Genomic DNA, 19,728 nt, shown 5'->3' with positions numbered 1-19,728 from the left:
GTTAAATGGTGAATAGATAAGTTCCATTTAAAAAAAAAAAGTCTTTAGCTTAATCTATTCTTAGGACAGTCAGATTTATAAGACATTAAAATTCATTTTTGTGATTTAAAAAGTGTCACTTTTTATGAATGATTTGCTTCTTGTATGTGTTCAAAGTTGTATTTTCTTTTTGTGTGTGCAAGTTTTTACATATTTTAATCTTGTTAGCATTGCATAGCCATCTTAACAAGAGGACATGAGCTGTATTTTCTGCATATGCATCAGTTGTTTACAAAGTTATAGACAGGTTTATCTTCACAATCACATGGAAGGCAGTGGAGTTGCACATTGTATCTAAAGGCATCCTATAGGCCAGGGGTTCCCAAACTTTTTGACACAGGGACCAGTAAATCCATTCACGAGCTTTTGGAGAACCGGTATCATTTGTTTGCATATTTGCATATTCATTAAACAAATGATGAATATGCAAATAATTTTTTTTTCTGGCCCTCCCAAAGCCCTCAGTGCCAGCTTTAGCAAAGCTTTTGATATGGTCATCCACAGTATTCTTGCCAGCAAATTAAGGGAATATGGATTGGATAAATGGACTGTAAGATGGATAGAAAGCTGGCTAGACCAGGGTTTCCCAAACTTTTTACTTTAGTTGGAACCCATTTTTTTTTCCACTGCTGTTTTTTGCGGCCCAAAAATATAAATGCATATTAAAAAAAAATAATTAAAAATGAATACATTTGCCCAGGCCAGGGCTTGGGGGACCTGGCTCCATACGGGCACTCTGGGAGCCCGGAACATCCAGCTGCATCCTCTGCCCGGCCAGGGTTTGGGGGACCTGGCGCTGCACGGACACTCTGGGAGGCAGGAGCAGTTTGGGGATAGGTTATCTGGCTAGAAGGGAGGGTGTAAGGAGAGGACTTGGGTAGGAGTTGGACCTCCCTGGTCTGGTACCCTATAGACCTGACTGATCCTGGATGAGGGATTTTTTTGGACCAGGGGAGGTCATTTCAGGGCTCCTGGTTCCCCCCTCCCCACTAGGCTTCTTTGCACCTCCCTCCCCTGCAACCCAACTGAACTGCCCACCCCCGCTGGTTTCCCTGCACCTCCCCCAAAACCGTTCCCCACAATCCAAGAGAGTTCAGCACCATTTCCCTGCAGCCCCTCAAAGCCCAGCTGAGCTGCCCTTCTGTTCCCTATGCCTCCCCCATCCACCTCTGCCCAGTTGAGCCCTGCACTGGTTCCCTGCATGCCTCCTCCACAGCACAGCTGAGCCTCGTTACCCTGCACCTCCCCCCAAGTCCCGTAGAACTGCTGAGCCCAGCTCTGATTTCCTGCCCCTCTTTTCCTCCCCTTGAGTCTAGCCCTGGGTTCCTGGCACCTCCCTCCTCCTGCAGCTAAATTGAGCTCTGAGCTCCCTGCAGCCCCGCACCTCCCCACTACCACAGCCCAGCACCCCACACCTCTTCACTTTTGCAACGCAACTGACCTCCGTTTCCCTGCACCTTCCCCCAAACCTCTCAGACATTCTGAGCCCAGCGCTGGTTCCCTGCCCCTCCCTCCCTCACCTTGAGTCCAGCGCCAGGTTCCAGGCACCTCCCTTCTCCTGCAGCCCCGGTGAGCCCAGCACCCTGCACTTCCCCCCCTCCCAGCCCAGCCTGGCGCCCCCCGTAGCATGGCACCCGGGGGCAGCTGACCTCCCCACTCGCTATGCCTCTGCCGGGAGCCTAGAACATCCAGCTGTATCCTCCGCTCAGACCGTCCCAGGGCTTGGAAGACCCAGCGTTGCACGGGCACTCCGGGAGCCTGGAACACCCCAGCAGCCACACTGAGTCCCCATATCTTTTCCCACGGACAGGTACCGGGCCGCAGCCCATAGTTTGGGAAACGCTGCTATAGGCTCAGAACCTTTTTAGTGCCAATGCAAAAAGGTGTGGAAGAAGGAACCAGATGGAATTTGAGATCCCAGGTAGAGTTTGCAGAGTTAGCATTTAGGAAAAAAAAAAGTCATTAGTTTCCATGCCAAATGTATATAATAAGTAGGGACTCCTAAACATAGATTTCCACAACTCTGTTTTAGATATAGCCTACGTAGAACTGCACCTTTAAAAATTAATATTTGCAATGTTTAGAAACACCTACAGTTACTCTGCTTACAAGGCAAATATCTGTGTACAGAAAATGCATCTTTTTCTTTTGACACATAAAAGAGCAATGGTATGATAGTTTCCCAGATGTGAAAGGGGTTTTTATTCTCAGGATAGCCTTTTTAATTTTTATTCTCTGATAGGTTATTAAGTTTCCACTTTAAAAAAAAAAAAATCTAATTATATAAAAGGAATTAATTTTGTGGCATATGAATGGTCTCTACAATTTTAAATTAGTATCTAAGACAGTTGTGGCACATTTTAGTCTCATAAGAAAGTTTTGGTCATTGTACACATGTTTTTTCACTTAATATGATACCAGAAACCTATTTAGTCAGTTATTGTTTTGGTCCCTATCTAAGTCATTTGTAGATCTTCTACCTTTTTCAAAACTTCATAGTTTCCCATTAATTTAAGGTTCTCCTGGCTGTTTTTGAATAGCATTTAAAAACAATTTTTGGTGTAAAACGAAAATTCATATTTTATAAATGGACTACTTTCTGAACTACAGAATTATGTAGGAAGTCACTGACAGTTTCTTGAGGTTCCATAACTATCACAAATGAAGTGACTTTGAAAGAATTTTGTTATAAGCCTAATTGACGGATGCCTATTAGTTGGGGTGCAGACATTTCTTGCTGTATAGAGTTGAAAATGTCTTTAGCTACGCTGTATTACTGGCACAAAGTTGTTCTGAAGCTGGCATATATAGCTCCCGCAGGATCATCCAAGTATAGGAAGATGAGTGGTTTTTGTCCACATCCTTGATTGACTTGCCTGGGACCTGGTTGGGGCTTCCATGTGCTTATCCCACATGTCTCTGCTACTATAATTTACTTTTAGGACCATTGGCAGCTAGCATAAACTAGAGCAGGCTGCAGACTGCCCTAACCTTTTCTACGGTGTCAGATCTTTGGTTTGGGGAGTACAACGTGACTGTAAAGTAACTTTTTAGCACACCTGAGTTGCCCTGTGTGCTCAATCTGAGGATCAGTGGGCAGTTATTTTTCTAATGCAGTGTTTCTCAAAGTGGTCTGCAGATCCACTCTGAGAAACCTGCTAACTGGTGCTCCAGTTTGTTTATTTATTGGCTTCCGAGCCGTCGCCTCCCATAGCTCCCCTTGACTACAAACAGCGAACTGGAGCCAATGGGAGTTGTGAGGCTCCATGGTTCAGGTGCTGGTAAATAAACCAGAGCACTCAGTTAGCAGGTTTCTCAGAATGGATCTGTGAACCACTTCGAGAGAGACTGTTTTAATAATTGAGAAAATAGACAAGTGGCATGTAACAGACATAAAAATGTACATGAAGTGCACAAAGGCAAACTTGATTTGCAAACAGTTATATTTTAAATGGCCACAGGATTGGTTAATAAGAATTTAAGGAAGAACAATTATTTGTTTATTTGAAAGGCTATCGCATAATGAATTTCTCATGGTGATTTAGGTTTGTTGTGCAGTTGTAAGGTTCATAGAATGAGTCATCTTAAGTTGGTACTGACATGCTGCTTGATAATTTTTTTCCCCCTGCTTGCCTTACTGTTTGGAATAGAACATGTGCAATTTTGTTCAGTTTGGAAAGATGTAGGCCTTTCTGTTCTACATTTCTTAGATGTCAAGTCTTTTTGGCTCTTTGTGAATTCTAAAATTGCAAAATGTCATTCTTTATACTATATCTCTTCCTTACTGAACAGAAGAACTATATCGCACATACAACAATGATCCATTGTATTCTGGTACCACCAATATAAAACTGTTCTTGCATTCCTTTTGTTTTGAGGTGTTAAATTTTTTTTTCTCCTTCAGACATGAAAGAACAGCTTTTAGAAATTTATGGTTAGAAGGACGCATATATAGGCTTCTTAAATTTGTTGATCAGTCTTAATTGTTCAGCTATAGGAGGTGGTATAGGACAGTTAGCTATTTTTCCTAGCAAGTGACTGTCACCTATGACATCTAGTACACATTGATTATTTTTATCATTGGGTTAGAAATACTTTGTGAAATGCTTCAAGTAGTTTGCAGCCAAGATATCATAAACATTTCGGAAGCTGTTGGCTTAATTGCTTTAAGTATATAAGAAAATAAATATAAAAATAAAATCCAAAATGCATGGACTAGTATCCTCTGTTTCTCTGTTGGTGTCACAAACATCTACAGGAATCCTTTGCCATTTGCGGTAGATGTGTTCTTGGTACCACTGCAAATGGCGAAATCTGTGAATACTGTGGGCCACGGATCCTGACACCCGCCAATAATAATCGAGAGGGTCTCTTATACTGTCCAACAGTTCCTACCTTGTATTCATCATCCTTTCAGTTACTGAGAAATTCCAGATGAGATGCCCTTAGGAAATTCTGGCTACTCAGTTTAAATAGTTGTTGTTGAAACCCATTCTCCTCACTTTTCTGTAAGGGTGTGAAAGACTTGGTATTTAATCTGTCTCTTATATAGTACTGCAGAGGACTCTTCTCATAGAAGATTGCATAAACTCATAAGGTTTTTAAACTTCGAACTGCTATGAAGCAAAGTAATTATGTACCTGGAGGCAGAATCTTCCAGTGTAAGTTTTTATGATACTTAGAGTTGACTGTTCAATAGTTCTACCTAACACAATGTATCCACACATTTTCTTTTGTCTAATGTAAAAAACTCGATATACTACTGCAAGTAGAAGTATGTATTTAAAACAAAATATCTACACAATAAACAAAATTGATGCAAACTAATTTTTTCTAGTGCTGTGCCAATACTAAAAATACTTAAATCAGAAAATATTGTAGTTTGCTCCTGCTGCCATGTTATTGCTCTACAGTTAGGGTTTGTGACTACGAATGTAAAATCCTGTTTGATTAGTTAACAGATAAAACATAACATTTAACTGATCAACTGATGAATAAATGGGAGGGGGAGGGATGCCAGAAGCAGCAGCAGGGGCGTGGGAGAGGTTGCTGGCTCCCAGCCCGCATGGGATCACAGGCTGGGAGTCAGCAGGCTTTCATGGTTTGGGAGCCAGGAGCCCTCCTGCCATGCTGCCACTTCCACCCTGTGTGAGCCTGCTGACTCCTAGCAATACCCCACCCCCATGCACAGCCCCTTGCACTTCCTCCCTGCATGAGGCTGCTGACTCTCAGCCTAATGGGGCTGGAGGAGAACTCTTTCTGCAGTGGGCTGGGCCTGTGTAAGTTAACCGGTATGGGTGAGCATCACATGTTAAAGTTATTGGCATATAATGTTGGTATTTTGATCTTCTGGAATAACTGAAACGATTTATATTGCTAAGTTTATTGATAAAATAAAAATCCAATTAGTTGCTCAAGTTGAGGGACTTTTATATTGTGCTAAGATTTTTTTTTTGAGACCAAAACAGCTTGTTTTAGTTAAAGGCAACACTTTTCTTGGTACTGTGTATATGTAGCTTAATGGAAGAGTCTTGTAAATCACTGATTCCTTTAAAGATGGTCTTGGTCAGTGCATCATGGAACTATGTGACTAGCTCATGGGTCCAGCTTTTTATAGCTTATATAGATAATGACTATAGATGGCCAGGTTTGTGGTTGCTCCCTGTGGCATTTCCAAGTAGCATCGTCGGGTCAGTGGGAGAATCCCTAACTGATCCTGGGCTCCACGCGGTACTGCTGCTTTGAAACGCTGCATGCAGCCTGGGTACACCCCAGCTGGCCCTGGGCTATGCGTGGCGTTTTCAAGTGGCAGTGCTGTGTGGAGTCCCCGGGGTCTTACTCCAGGCTTCAAGCGGCACTGCTGCTTTGAAGTACGCCTTCCTCTTCCCGGTCTCCTCCCCCCCCTTCTCTGATAGAAAGGGGCAAGGGAGAGCAACTCGTCCATTAGCATGTTGACTAGTCCTTCACAGCCCTAGTATCTATTGGGTTTGAAAAGGTCAGAAGATGTGTGAAACCCTGACTTTCTGAATTCCAGTTTTAGATTGGATTTATAGCAAATTGACTTAAATCATGATTTAAATAACTAGTCAGGAAGACTCAATTTTAATCATGGTTTTTTACATAAAAAGTGCATTTACAGGTACAACAGAAAATGAATGGTTGTTTGGTTACAGGCAGTCCCCGGGTTACATGGATCCGACTTGCATCGGATCCCTACTTACAAACGGGGTGAGGCAACCCTGCACTAGCTGCTTCCCCCCAGCAGACTAGGGAGACGCGAAGCTAGCCCCTCCCGCTCCCAGCAGACCAGGGAGATGCGGAGCGGCTTTTCTCAGCAGACACCTCAGCTTGAAAATAAAGGACTGAGGGAAGTGAGGTGTGGGAGAATAAAACTGAGCTCTGGAGAAATGTTTGGCTAGAGTTTCCCCTACAATATGTACCAGTTCCGACTTGCATACAAATTCAACTTAAGAACAAACCTACAGTCCCTATCTTGTACGTTACCCGGGGACTGCCTGTATTTAATTTACCAAAGGTAATTGAAGCAGATTGTTTTTTAAGTCATTGTGGGTATCTCCAATTCAACAGGTTAAGAATTAATATTTGGAGGACTTTCTTTCCATGATGTATTAGGAAGACACATCACCAGACAGACATTTAAATTGTTTTATTTATTAAAACAGCACAATGCATTCTGGATTTTTTTTCAACAGCAAATAATATAATATTTTAACAAAACAAGCCTGTGAATTTAATTAAACATTCAAGTTCTTAAATATAGATTTATGTGTTTTAACTTAAATAGTTAAAAGAAATATTTAAAAAAAATTAAATTGGCTGTCAGCCAGGTCAACACAAGAAACTTAAAATATCGGCTTCTGCAGCTAACTCTGTTGTCTTGTTAGTTCATAATCTGGAAAAGGAAAAAAAGCTTTCCTGCTTTTTCAGGTCCTAAACAAGTTATCTGTTTGGAATGAATTAGTCCAAAGGAAGAAAATATTCTTTCTATATCTGCAGAAAAAAGCTACTGCTGTTAAAAGTGAGATTTTTCACTTCAGCAGTCTCTGAATTCAGGTGCTAACGTGACTTTCACCAGTTCACTGGTGTAAAATTATTTAAAACATTATCAGCAAACTTTTCTTGAATGGTTCACCCTTAGCTCTGAAGTTTATTGTTGGCCTTATAGAGGGTTGATTACTAGATGACCTTGTCATAACCAATTCCTCCTCTTGAGCAGTTAAGGTTTGACCCTAGTATTGAGAATATTTGCAAGAAAGTGAGCTGGTGATAGTGCTTTTTCTATTTGTTTTTTTAATGCTTGTAACTTAACTCTGTCATTGCATATTTCTCTTTAAGATCTTACTCTGTTCCTTCCTGATTTAAACAGCATTATCAATAAAACAGCTATTTCCCTGCGTTTTGTTCAAGGCTACAGAAATAGGTTTCAGGGAACTCCACGTGTGTTCAATATTTCTCTTATGCCCAATATTGAGAACTTCGGCTGTGATCATGCTATTTACTTTCTCCACAATTTTGTTCACAAACTGCCATCAAATTAGGCCAGTTCTTGATATAGTGCTCAGAACAGTCCACTACTGAGTTCCATCACCTGTCTTGTGGGAGAGTTAGCTAGGTTCCTTCCACTTTTTTCAGAGCAGCTGCTAATGAGAAGTGTTTGTAACGGAAGGATTTTGCAATTTCAGCCACATTTGCCTTATGTCTGGATCACTTAAGTCTTTGGCTAGGAGGTGCATCAAATGAGCACTGCAACTATTGATGTTGGGACTCCCTTCATTTTTTCTGAAATTCCTTCTCATCTTGGATACATTTGCAGTATTGTCTGTGACCAAGCTGCATACTAGACATTTGAATTTTTTTCACAGTGTTTTAAAGTTTTTACTGCTACTTTATGTAAGAATTGTGCTGGGTGTGCATTTCCTGGTATGCCAGTTGTTTCCGTAGGGAAGACATTCCCTTCTTCTGTTATCACACAGGCACATATTCTGAGACTCTGTGGACATTGCTCTGCAACATTTGCTCTGTTGGGTGAACTGTAGCCTGGTTTTAATGACTGAACCATGTTTATGAAGTGTGGATTCTCAATCCTATGGAAAGGAGAGTTGGTTGCATAAACAAACTGGGCATTTTTTTCATCCATTACCTCTTTTTGTCATATGCTAGTTATTATCACAAACTTATCTGTGGTTGTTTCTGGATGATGGAGATTTTTTTTCTTTTTACTATAGGCTATGTGACATACATGATATGACTGAAATCCTATCATTGACAGATAACTCTGAACTATAGAAAAATGATGGTGATCTTGAAGGTGCATAGTCTTCAGAATCCTGTATGTTGAGGATGGATTGTCCTAAACAAAATGTCAATGTAGTTATTTAATATTAACATACTGCTCATTTAGGATTACTCATTGTAATCATTGACACTCGGTACTACTTGAAAAATGAAATTGTAGAAGGAAGATCTACCTATTTCAGCTATTTATCTATCACAATTGCACCATAGAGTAACAACTTTTTTTCAAATATGAGACTTCAAGAATAGTCCAGAAGGAAGACAGGCAATTAAGAAAGAAGTATGAAATAAAAAAATATCCTGTATGTTCAGACACATTCCTTTTATCATCTTCAATGCAGCTTCCTCCTGAGAAGGAACACACTTCTTATGTTGTTTCATTCGGGCAACTGGCCATTTGCATTTCTTTGTTGCATTATTTGTGTTTTGGAACTCATTTACAAAACTTTTCTTAAACATTATGACTGTTGCCTCAAACTAAAGCTTTAGAAATTATAATCCCTATTCCATGATGCGATACATTATTGCTCAAAGATATCTTTATCTCCCCCCCCCAAAAAGCATTTAAAAAAAAATCCAATTTCAAGTTAAAAAAAAAAAAATCTTTTTTTTTTTTTTTAAATCCACCCTGCTGAATTCTGTGCTCTTCAGATGTGATGCTTGACAATCTCTTGTCCTACCTTTGGAGACCTTTGAATCAGGGTGGTGTTTCAATTCTAAAGGGGAGTGTCAGGTGACAATAATTTATGCATCATTTGCCTCAAAGTAATGGAAGATTATCCTTTTCTCCCTACAGTCTGACCAATTCATCATCTGTCAGATTTGTCATATCCAGAAACAATGTATAACTAGATTTCAGAGGCTCGATTCCAAAAAGTTCCAGGAATTATCTCGGAAATTAGATGCATACCCTTAGCACCTAAGGTATAATTTCAAGCATAAGTAAATATATGCACACTTGCTTTTACTTGCGCTAGTGCACTAAAAGTCATAGCAAGGGGGCAGCAGCAGTGTGGGCTAGCTGTCAAAGTACTTAACTTGGTTTTAGATGGGATTGAACTTAAAAGGCTTGCCCATGCTGCTGCTTACCCTGCGATTTTGACAGATACAGGCAGTCCCCGGGTTACGTACAAGATAGGGATTGTAGGTTTGTTCTTAAGTTGAATTTGTACGTAAGTCGGAACTGGTACATATTGTACCCCAGGTGTCCTCGATTCAGCCGCTGCTGAAACTGACCAGCGGCTGACTCCAGGAAGCCAGAGGCAGAGCTGCTTTGCCCGGGGCTTCCTGGAATCAGCCGCTGATCAGTTTCAGCAGCAGCTGACTTGGGAACACCTGGGACAGAGCAGCTGGGGTGCTGCCAGGTTGGTCCCCACAGCGCCGAGGTGCGGCGCTGCGGTGACCAACCCGGCAGCGCCCCAGCTGCTCTGTCCCAGGCGTCCAGATTCAACCGCTATTGAAACTGACCAGCGGCTGAATCAAACATGTCTGGGGCAGAGCAGCTGGAGTGCTGCTGGGTTGGTCTGGTAGCGCCGACCCTTGGCGTGGCGGGACCAACCCGGCAGCACCCCAGCTGCTCTACCCCAGGCGTCCCCAAGTCAGCCACTGCTGAAACTGACCAGCGGCTGATTCCAGGAAGCCCGGGGCAGAGCACCTCTGCCTCGGGCTTCCTGTAGTCAGCTGCTGGTCAGTTTCAGCAGCGGCTGACTTGGGGATGCCTGGGGCAGAGCAGCTGGGGTGCTTCTGAGTTGGTCCAGTAGCGCCGCACCTCGGCGCTGTGGGACCAACCTGGCAGCCTCCCAGCTGCTTCTACCCCAGGCGTCGGAGAGAAAAGCCTGGTCTGCTGGGGGAGGGGGGACGCACTAGCTGCGCCCTCCCCCCCCCCCCCCCCCCAGCAGACCAGGGAGACGCGGAGCGGCTTTTCTCGCTGCGGAGGATGCGGGCGGCAGGACCGCGGCGCGTCTCGGTGGTCCCACTGCCTGCATCCTCCGTGGAGCGAAAAGCCGTTCCGCGTCTCCCTGGTCTGCTGGGGGGAAGCGCCTCCCGCGCCGCTAGAGGCGGCCACAGTGGGGCAGGCACGCCGCACTAGCTGCGCCCCCCCCCCCCGCCCCCTGTTTGTAACTAGGGGTCCTACTTAAGTCGGATTGACGTAACCCGGGGTCTGCCTGTATGTGGTAGCATGTTAAATCAGTCAAAGCTAGCATCTGTGGTTTATCTGAATTGGAAATGATACCTTTAGCTGCAGAGTAGATGTGCCATTAGTTGTACAGTAAAACTTCAATAGTCTGGCATCCAATAGTCCGGCACTCCTGATAATCCGGCATCAAAATGGCAAGAGCCTAGTGAGTGAGCTTCGGCAAAAAATGAGTCACGAGGTAACAGCGGCAGCAGCTGAACTGAGCAAAAAGGGTAAAAAAGGCTTTAAAAATCTAAAACATTACAGTATACTATATACAGTATGTACAATAATAAGGGTTAAGAACACTTTATATACAGTATATAATGTATACAGTGTGTGTGTGTGTGTGTGTGTATATATATATATATATAACCATCTTATAGTACCTCCTGATAGTCCGGCATATCTGATAATCTGGTACCACCTAGGTCCCATAGGTTCCGGATTATCAGAAGTCTACTGCATCTAGAATAGGATTGGGTGCTCAACTGTTAGATTTTGGAATTTCTCTGTACCTGGAATTAGCCCCATTTTCAGCCACTCATGGAAACCATTAAACTACAAGAGCCACAATTTGCAGTGGTGAAGCTTACATCTGCTTGAAACTTAGAATAACTTCACAAGTGCAAACTTAAGATTCCCTTATGTGTACTAGGGGTTTGCATTGTTGCAGTTACATGCATACCTGAAGTAGAAAATTCTGCCCATAAATTCTGCCTTACTGACTTCAGAAATAAGACGTTTGTTTTTCTTCACCTGGTTCTTGGTCCGGGCACTATTAATCATCTCAAGATGTTGTGAATACTGTGTTCATTCCCCTTTGTGAAAACTGTGTTCAAGGATACTGTGTTCATTCCCCTTTCTTTTGACAGTATAACCAAAGCTTTTTCTCTTGATAGGCTAAATACGTCATGGTTCACGTGGCAGCACTCAGCATGTTCTACAAGTATCCTTGCTCAGAAGGTCTAATCACAGTAGCTTAGATAACCTTCTCTAAAGTTTATTATCTAGTATTTAGGAAGAATTGCATTGTGATGCATAAATCAAGAAATCCTTTTGTTGAAGACTAACAAGTGTAATCACTATTATGTTCTTTTATAAAATGGTGGTCTTTTCAGCTCTAGGCCATGTACAAATAGGTTGGTGCTCAGAAATAAAGTGAGTTTAGGATGCAGTAGTATTGTACAGTGGTTTTTGCTTTTCTAGGAGGTTTAGTGAACCTTTCCTGGTCAAGAAATTGAAAATGCCAAATTCCCAGTGCACGTTCTGTCACAACGTGGCTAAGATGCAAAGTATCAAAATCAAGAGACTTGCACAACATAACTTAAATGACAGCTGTACAGTGGATTGCTCAGAAATGAAAGAGGAAGTAGTCCAAAATGGCTCAATGAATGTCTAGCCTGATTTTGTGTGTGTGTGTGTGCGCGCGCGCTTTTCAAGCCATAATAACTCCATGTGTGGGAATGCTGAATAGGATATTTTGGAGACGCTGAACTAAAGGACAATAAGGCAGTGACTTACTTGTCTCCAGAAGTTAAAATTGTGGCAAATGAAAAAACATCTAATGTGCTGCCAGGACAATTGCAGCTTTTGGATTTTTTGTCCAAAGACTAAAAGGCTTCAAAGTTCTCTTTGGATTCCTGTGAGTTACAGATAACATTTTATAAATCAAGCTTCTACAGGAGATATATTCATGCATGTCTGATTCCTGCCTCGTGACAAAGTCAGTGTATAACTATTGTAAGTGCTTTTGAAATTGTAGCCACCAGAAGGGCAGATTTTGTTTGGGAATATATTTCAGGAAAATATTTACTTGTATAAAGTGTATTGTTTATAATCCACTTAAATTTCCCTTTCTTCAATCCTGAGTTCACTCTGAGTAGGCTTAATTAATTTTTGACCTTATGTATACGATTTTAGACAGAATTATCACTTACACTGTCTGAACATATTGTCTGTTTGCCATAAATGTAAGACAGAATTGGCCTAAGATCCAGTTTACTACATTCTGATGCACTTGAAAGTTCTTACACTCCATGGTGGTTGTCACCTACTCTGTTCTCTGTCCTTTCAGGGCTTGGTCTGCTGTTTATCCAATTCACCCCTTGTTTACTTAGTTTTTTTCTATATATTTCCTCATTACATATTTTTTAACCTTTCAATTGAGTTTAAGTGCATTAAGCATTTGTTTAGGTAATATGCACCCACAAGCTTCAATTTACACAACTTTTGCTGTTCAGTTTCTGTGTTGTAGTGTATCAGTGTCATTGTCCTCTGGATTTTCCCATGGAAAGAGGTCGTCTTGTTATTACAAGTTAGGATGTTAAATTTAGATGAATCAACTAATTGAATAGTTGATGGAAGTTGCATTGACTCTCGGTGCATTTCTAAGGTGGAAGCACCACCAGTTCTCTGCTGCGCCCCAGAGGCTCATAGCTTTTAAGCCAGCTCCCTTCAGTACCAGCTCCTGCTCTCCCCCCCCCCCCACTTCCTCTCTCTGATAGAGGCAGCAGTAGAGGGTAAGCAACTAGTCTAGTCTAGTCACTAGTCAACTATCAGATAAGCATAATGTCTATTAGAAGTTTGTGTATTTTTTACTGCATCAGTGGAGAAGAATTGACAAAATCATATTCATGTTAATAAGACTTTGACTTTAGTGTTACCTTACCTAAATTATTTCACGATTCATAATTATTGTGACTGGGCGAGGCATCCCCACACTGAACCTGCAGGGCCCAGCCAGGGTTACCTGGCTGCAGAGGCCCCTCCCCCACAGCCCTAACAAGTATGCCCGGGTTGTAGCTGTGCTATAAAAGCCTGGGGAAGGGCTCAGTCTAGGGAGACAGCCGGAGGAGAAGGACTGGTGCAGGGAGCTCCCACTCAGCTGTTGCCGGGGACTCCAGAAGAAGGGACGTGGAGGCGAGTTGGTGTAACCCAGGGACTGCCTGCCGAGGGGACGCCGGCATGGAGCTGGGCAAGTACAGGGAAAGGAACCCCAGGGAAGCAGGTAGGAAGTGGCCCAGAGCAGAAGCCGCCTCTCCTGCCCAGAGAACCTCGGTGTGTTTCGGCCGGATTGCCCCGCCGAGGGAGTGACCCGTTACCCGGTCGCTCGCAGGGCCCTGGGCTGGGACCCGGTGGAGTAGGTTGGGCCCGGGTCCCCCTACCTGGGGTGTGTCCCCCTACAACCCTGAAGTACATTGTGGACTCAGGCCGGAGGACCATGGCCTTGTTTAAAGGGCCAGCTATAAAACTGCATTGTGGACTTGGGCCAGGGGGCCTTGGACTTAAGAGGGCAGGCGGGAGGGGCCTGCCACAATTATAAATATATTAAAATTAAATAAAACTCTTAATCTTGCCATTTGGCTATTTCATGTTTGTATTTTAATATTATAAATCACATATAGTGTACATGTTTCATTGCACTCTACCCAAGAATCTACTTGGCGGAGGGTGGGGAAGACGATTTAGTATCTCAAGTTTTGTTTTCTGTAAAGGTATTTTTCAGGGTCATTCTAAGTCGAAGACAAAAGTCACCCTAAGTCCAAAACCCTCCATTTGTTACCTTCTGTACTTCTTGAGCCTTTGCACCCCGTTTCATTGTGCGCATGTCTGTGTGTGAGAGAAAGAGAGAGGAAAAATTGATAGAGCTGGACCCCCTGAACCTAGAGACGGAAAGGGTAAATAATCTCAAGAGGAGCAGAGGTTCACTGACAAGCAAGAGTATGAAAGATTGTGAAGTGCAGAAATTAGTAGATGTGGAGACAAATAGTTATGCTGGGGAGAGCACAGAGGTGGTTGTGTGTTTTTGTTTTTTTTTTTTGGGGGGGGAATTTGGAGAGAAGTTGGAAGATTGACACTATCAGGCAGTCAGCAAGAGTTCCTGCAGCAGGGGGCAAAATCACCTTACTCTATGACAAGGGTGGCCAACTTTTATTCTAGGCCAGTGTTTCCCAATTGGCGCTCCGTGGAACCAGAGGTTCCGCGAAGAGCCGACATTCCCTCCCGTCCTCTGAAAGAGACAGAGCTGGAGTTGCGGCATCCCGTGAAGACTTCAAAATGGCTGTCTTAAAAGGGCAATGCCTGCTCTGCTCTTAAAAGGGCAAACTATTGGGTTTTTTTCTCACCAAATGTGGTGGCCCGGGGCTTTTTTTAAAACGATGGGTGTTATAGTGGCTGGGGGGGGGGGGGGGGGGGAGGGTTCAGAAATGAGAAAATTGTCTTCTGTTTGGTCTGTTTTAATTTTAAAAAATCTGGTTTGGGGCCAAGAACCATTTGTGCATCTGACTCATGATTATGGAACTTCTTGGGGTTGGCAAAACTGAGGTCTTCTCCTGCAGTAGCTCTCCAAGCTTTCAAGGGCTGTGTATTCCTTAACACAAAAAAGAGGAAAAGGAAAACTTTTCTATGTCCTGCATACCCCTCTTCTGCCTCCCATCTTGAACAAACCCATTGTACCCAGGCATCATGCAGTAGAGGAGGAAATACTTTAACTTGCTTGATCAATGCAGAGAGGAAAGGCAGGGAAGAGACAGGAGCATTTGGTGTGTGGATAGCAGCTTGGAAGGGGGATAGGTTGGGATAGGAGCCTGAGTGGGGAAATAGATGGGAGCAGGAAGTATCCGTGAAGAAGGGATAGGGCAATAGTGCTAGAAAATACTCCCTTCCAGAACTTATAATTGAATGCAGGATCTTGGAATCTTGATAGTGCTCTGTTTCAGTTTTGTTCTGCATAATGGCTAACCACTATCAGTCAGCTTCAGGGGGTAACCGAGTTAGTCTGTATAGAAAAAAACTACAAATGATCTGGTAGCACTTGATATACTAACAAAACATGTAGCTTTCATGAGCTTTTATGACCAGAGTTTAGGATGTGCAGACCCAAAATAAATGGGGGGGGGGGGGGAGGAGGGGAAAGGAGGTGGGAGACAAGGAGCAGAGGGTATAGAAACATCAGGAAGTTTGAGGGAATCAGTAAGTATCTGAAGATTGAGTAGTTAAAATGAAGCAGATAAGAATCTAAGTCAATTGAAAGTATCTTTCCTGACATAGGAATCTACACCATTGACTGTTAGGTAGATAGTGTCCTAACCATCCTTCATCATGATTGAGTCCATTAGCATGAGAATTGAATTTGCGGATTGTCATGACTCCTTCCCCACTCTGGCATGATAAATGCAGAAGTGGGGGTCAGCAAGTGTACCCCAAAGCCTTATCTACCAGGCTTTGGTATAAAACTTCCCCCAAGATCTTAAAAACCTAGATCTTGGGAATAAAACTTCCGCTGCCACCACCCAAATGTTGCTAAAGAAACCAGGGGAAAGATCATTTGGGAAATCTTCCCCCTAAACAAAAATCAGGGCACACCATTAACCACTGCCAGGTTAAGAAAAGAAAAGAAAGAACTTTTATTATTACAACAATATTCTGGTTGCAAGTATAATGACTGGAGAGGAAGGTAACAAAATATACTCATGGAGAAACTCCATGGGCCTAGAACTTAGTTACAAAGAAAAGCCAAAACATCTTTTAAGCAGTGCCAGATCTCAGATCCCATACCCAATCCATAACACAATAAAACCTAACGAAACTACCTAAACTTTACCCTACTTACAGAAAAAGAATGATGTCTTGGAGAGAGAGAGAGACATGCTTGTCCCTCTCTGTAGCTGCAGAGAACTCACTCAGAGAGCCCAAAGGGAGAAAAAAAGAAAAAAGCCCAAATTCCTTTGTCCCAGTTTGAAAAGTCCCACCTACATTCTTATTGGTCACTCCACCGGGCTAGGTGTAGTTAACCCCTTAATACCCAGGCTGCTGGCTAACCCTCATAATCATGACACGGATGAACTCTAATTCCAGTGCTTCTCTGTGTATCTGGCTAATAGAATTGGTTTGTGACAAGACAGCCACTTGAAGATTTTTTTAAACAGTGATTAGGAAGATAAAAGTGTTTCTGTATGTTTCCTTCACGTATATTTGCTTTGTGTCCATTGATTCTTTCCCGTAGAGACTGTCCAGTTTGTCTAATATATATATATAGCAATGGGTCATTGCTGGCGTTTGATGGCATAGATCAAATTACTGGATGTGCAGTCAAAATTACCTTTTTGATTTGGTAGCTTATGTTGTTGGCTCCAGTGATGACTTTGTTAGTATAGATATGTGGGCAGAGTTGGCATTGTGTTTGTTTGCAGCGCTGGGTTCCTGTATGCTTATGATGTGGTTGTGTGGCATGATTACTGGAAAGAATTCATTTTGGGTTGGGGGATTGTAAGTGAGAATAGGCCTTTCTCCCAAGGCCTCTGAGGGTGAGGGATCATTTTCCAAGATGGGTTGTAGATTGTGTATAATGCGCTGGAGAGGTCTGAATTGTGGACTATAGGGAATAACAAGTGGACTTCTGTTGTTTTTCTCTTTTGGGTCTGTTTTAAAGTAGTTCATGTCTGGGTACTTTTTTGGCTCTGTCAATTTGTTTTTTCACTTCTCCAGGGGCGTATTTCAATTTTAGGAATGCTCTCTAAAGATCCTGTAGGTGATTGTCTCTGTCTGTGCAATCGGCGCAAATCTGGTTTTATTTTAGGGCTTGGCTGTATACAGTAGACTGAGAAATGTGTTTGGGATGGAAGCTGGAGGCATGAAGGTAAGTGTAGCGGTTGGTGGGATTCTGGTATAGGGTGGTGGAAATTTGTCCATTATTTAACTGTACTGTAGTGTCCAGGAAGTGGATTTCGCCTGTGGACTGGTCCACGCTGAGGTTGATGGTGGGGTGGAAGTTGTTGAAATCCTTGTGAAATTCAAGAGTCTGTTTTCTGTGGGTCCATATGATGACGATGTCCTCGATGTAGTGTAAGTAAAGTAGGGATTTTAGGGGGTGAGAGCTGAGGAAACATTGTTGAAGGTTAGCCATAAAGATGTTGGCATATTGTGGTGCCATGTGAGTGCCCATGGCCATGCCGCTGACTTGGAGAAAGAAATTGTCTCTGAATTGGAAGTAGTTGTGGGTGAGGACAAAGTTGCAGAGCTCTGTAATCAGGTGTGCAGTGTTGTTATTGGGGATGGTGTTCCTGATGGCCAGTAATCCATCATCTTGTGGAATGTTGGTGTAAAGGGCTTCTGCATCCATGGTGGCCAGATTGGTATTTTCAGGAAGATTACTGATGTTTTGATGTTTCCTCAGGAAGTCAGTAGTGTCATGGAGGTAACTAGGAGTGCTGGTAGCATAGGATCTAAAGCAGGAGTCAGTATAGCCAGATAATCCTGTGGTGAGTGTGCCAATGCTTGAGATGATGGGCTGTCCGTGATTACCAGGTTTGTGTATTTTGGGTAGCAGATAGAAAGTTTCTGGTCGAGGATAAAGGAGGGCTGTTAGCGTAAATTTTTTCCTGAGCAGCATCAAGGAGCTTCATGAGCAGGTTTTTTATGTTTTTTTGGTATTCCTTAGTGGGGTCTGGTATTGTGAGTTGTCAGTTAGCCTCCTGTTCGTGATGACTACAGCGCCTCCTTTGTCGGCCTCTATGATTATGATATTAAGATTGGTTTTGAGGCTGTGAATAGCATTGCATTCTGCATGAGTGAGGTTGTATGTTGTTGTTGTTTGCTGATGTCAGCTCGAGCGCGTTTGCGGAAACAGTCAATGTAGAAATCAAGACTTTCATTACTTCCGTTAGTGGGGGTCCACATAGAAGGCTTCCTCTTGTGGTATGGGGGGGGGGCGGGCGGGGAGGAGCAGTGAGGTCAGTATGTTGTATATCAGTGTGTTGGAAATATTCCTTCAGGTGGAGGTGATGAAAATAAGGTTCCAGATCCCCACAGAACTGAATCATATTTGTGGGTGTGGTGGGGCAGAAGGAGAGTCTACAGAATAGGACAGATTCCTTTGCTGGGATGAGAGTGTGATTAGCTAGGTTGATGTTGTCGGGGGAATTGAAAGTATCTGTAATGAGAGATCCTGAGGCATATAGCAGTTTGGATAGTTTATTGTCCTTTTTCCTCTGAAGGGAGGTGAAGTGGTCTGTGTAAGTAGTATGTTGAATAGTAGGAAAGTCTGGAAAAGATGAAATGGGTGTGGAGGCTTGTTTTTTTTGATAGTTTCTAATGTAGAGATCTCCTCCTTGATTTTTTTTTCTGTTTGTTGTAGAGATTGCTGATAACGTGGTTCCTTAGTGTTTTTGTGAGAGTGTGACGTAATGTCTGGCTGTAATCCATGGGATATGTGGATTGTAGTGGGCTTTTCACCCTTAGGCCCTCAGTCAGTTAACTCAGGTAATTTTGGAGATTTGTGCTCTGGATCTAACAGTTCCTCTTTTGCTAATGAGCTGTTATAATGGTTCCACATGTAGTTCCTGTGGGCTTTTAATAGGGATGTTAGTGTATTGTCGCTTAAGTGATTAACCGATAACTAGGCTTATCAGTTAATTTTATCAGCTACATGCACTCCCACGCCCTCAAGGTGGGGTGGGATATGTGGAATGGGAGTTGGTGCCCGTGAGGCGCTGACAGAGAGGCGGCAGCAGCATGGAGGGGCTGAAAGGGGCAGGCAGGAGCCTGTAGGTGTGGGAAGCCAGCTTCCCGCGCATGTTGGCTCCCATGGACCAGCCTGCTTCTTCCCCTCTCCCCCAACTTGCTGCCTGCTGCAGAGACATTGAGGGGGGCAGGCAAGAGCTAGTGCTGGGGGGAGCTAGCTTAAAAGCCAGTTACCCGCAACATCAGTTCCTTGGTGCTGTCTGTCCCCCACCCCTGGGTGCTCCAGCCTCTCTATCAGGGGCAGGAGAGGCTGCTGCGAAGCAGGCTTTGTCTGCAGGGGGTCCAAAGTCTCTGCAGACAGAGGCTGCTCGGCATCCCATGAAGCAGCCTGTGAGCTTGGGGAGTTAGAACCCCCCCACAGACAGGGGCTGCTGCTACTCTGTGCTGCTGCTTCTGTGTCAGAGGCAGCAGCACGGGGCAGCAGACAGCTGGTCTGCGAGGAGAGATGGCTTTTAAACTGGTTCCCCTTGCCGACCAGCTCCCACGTGCTACCCTGCACTGCTGCCTCTGATAGAGAGGCAGCAGCACAGGCTGGCAGGGAGCTCTGTGCGAGTGAGGCCAGAGCGCACTAACTGCTGGTTGTTTCCCTGAGGATGATTGAATAGTTAATTGAAACAATACTATCTTATTTGGTTACATGATGATTTGATTACACGATACCTAACATCCATAGT

At 43.5% G+C, this 19,728-nt stretch overlaps 1 protein-coding gene across 5 annotated transcripts in view; it reads left to right on the top strand.

Annotated features, from left to right (window-relative positions):
- Positions 1 to 19,728, top strand: part of ARHGAP5 (Rho GTPase activating protein 5) — an 80,433-nt gene that overhangs the window by 14,525 nt on the left and 46,180 nt on the right. The window lies entirely within an intron of this gene.

This window comes from Pelodiscus sinensis, chromosome 4 (assembly GCF_049634645.1).
Source record: "Pelodiscus sinensis isolate JC-2024 chromosome 4, ASM4963464v1, whole genome shotgun sequence".
Classification (NCBI taxonomy): Eukaryota; Metazoa; Chordata; order Testudines; family Trionychidae; genus Pelodiscus; species Pelodiscus sinensis.
The sequence above is the reverse complement of the archived record's forward strand: the minus strand, read 5'-3'. Positions and strand labels throughout refer to the sequence as shown.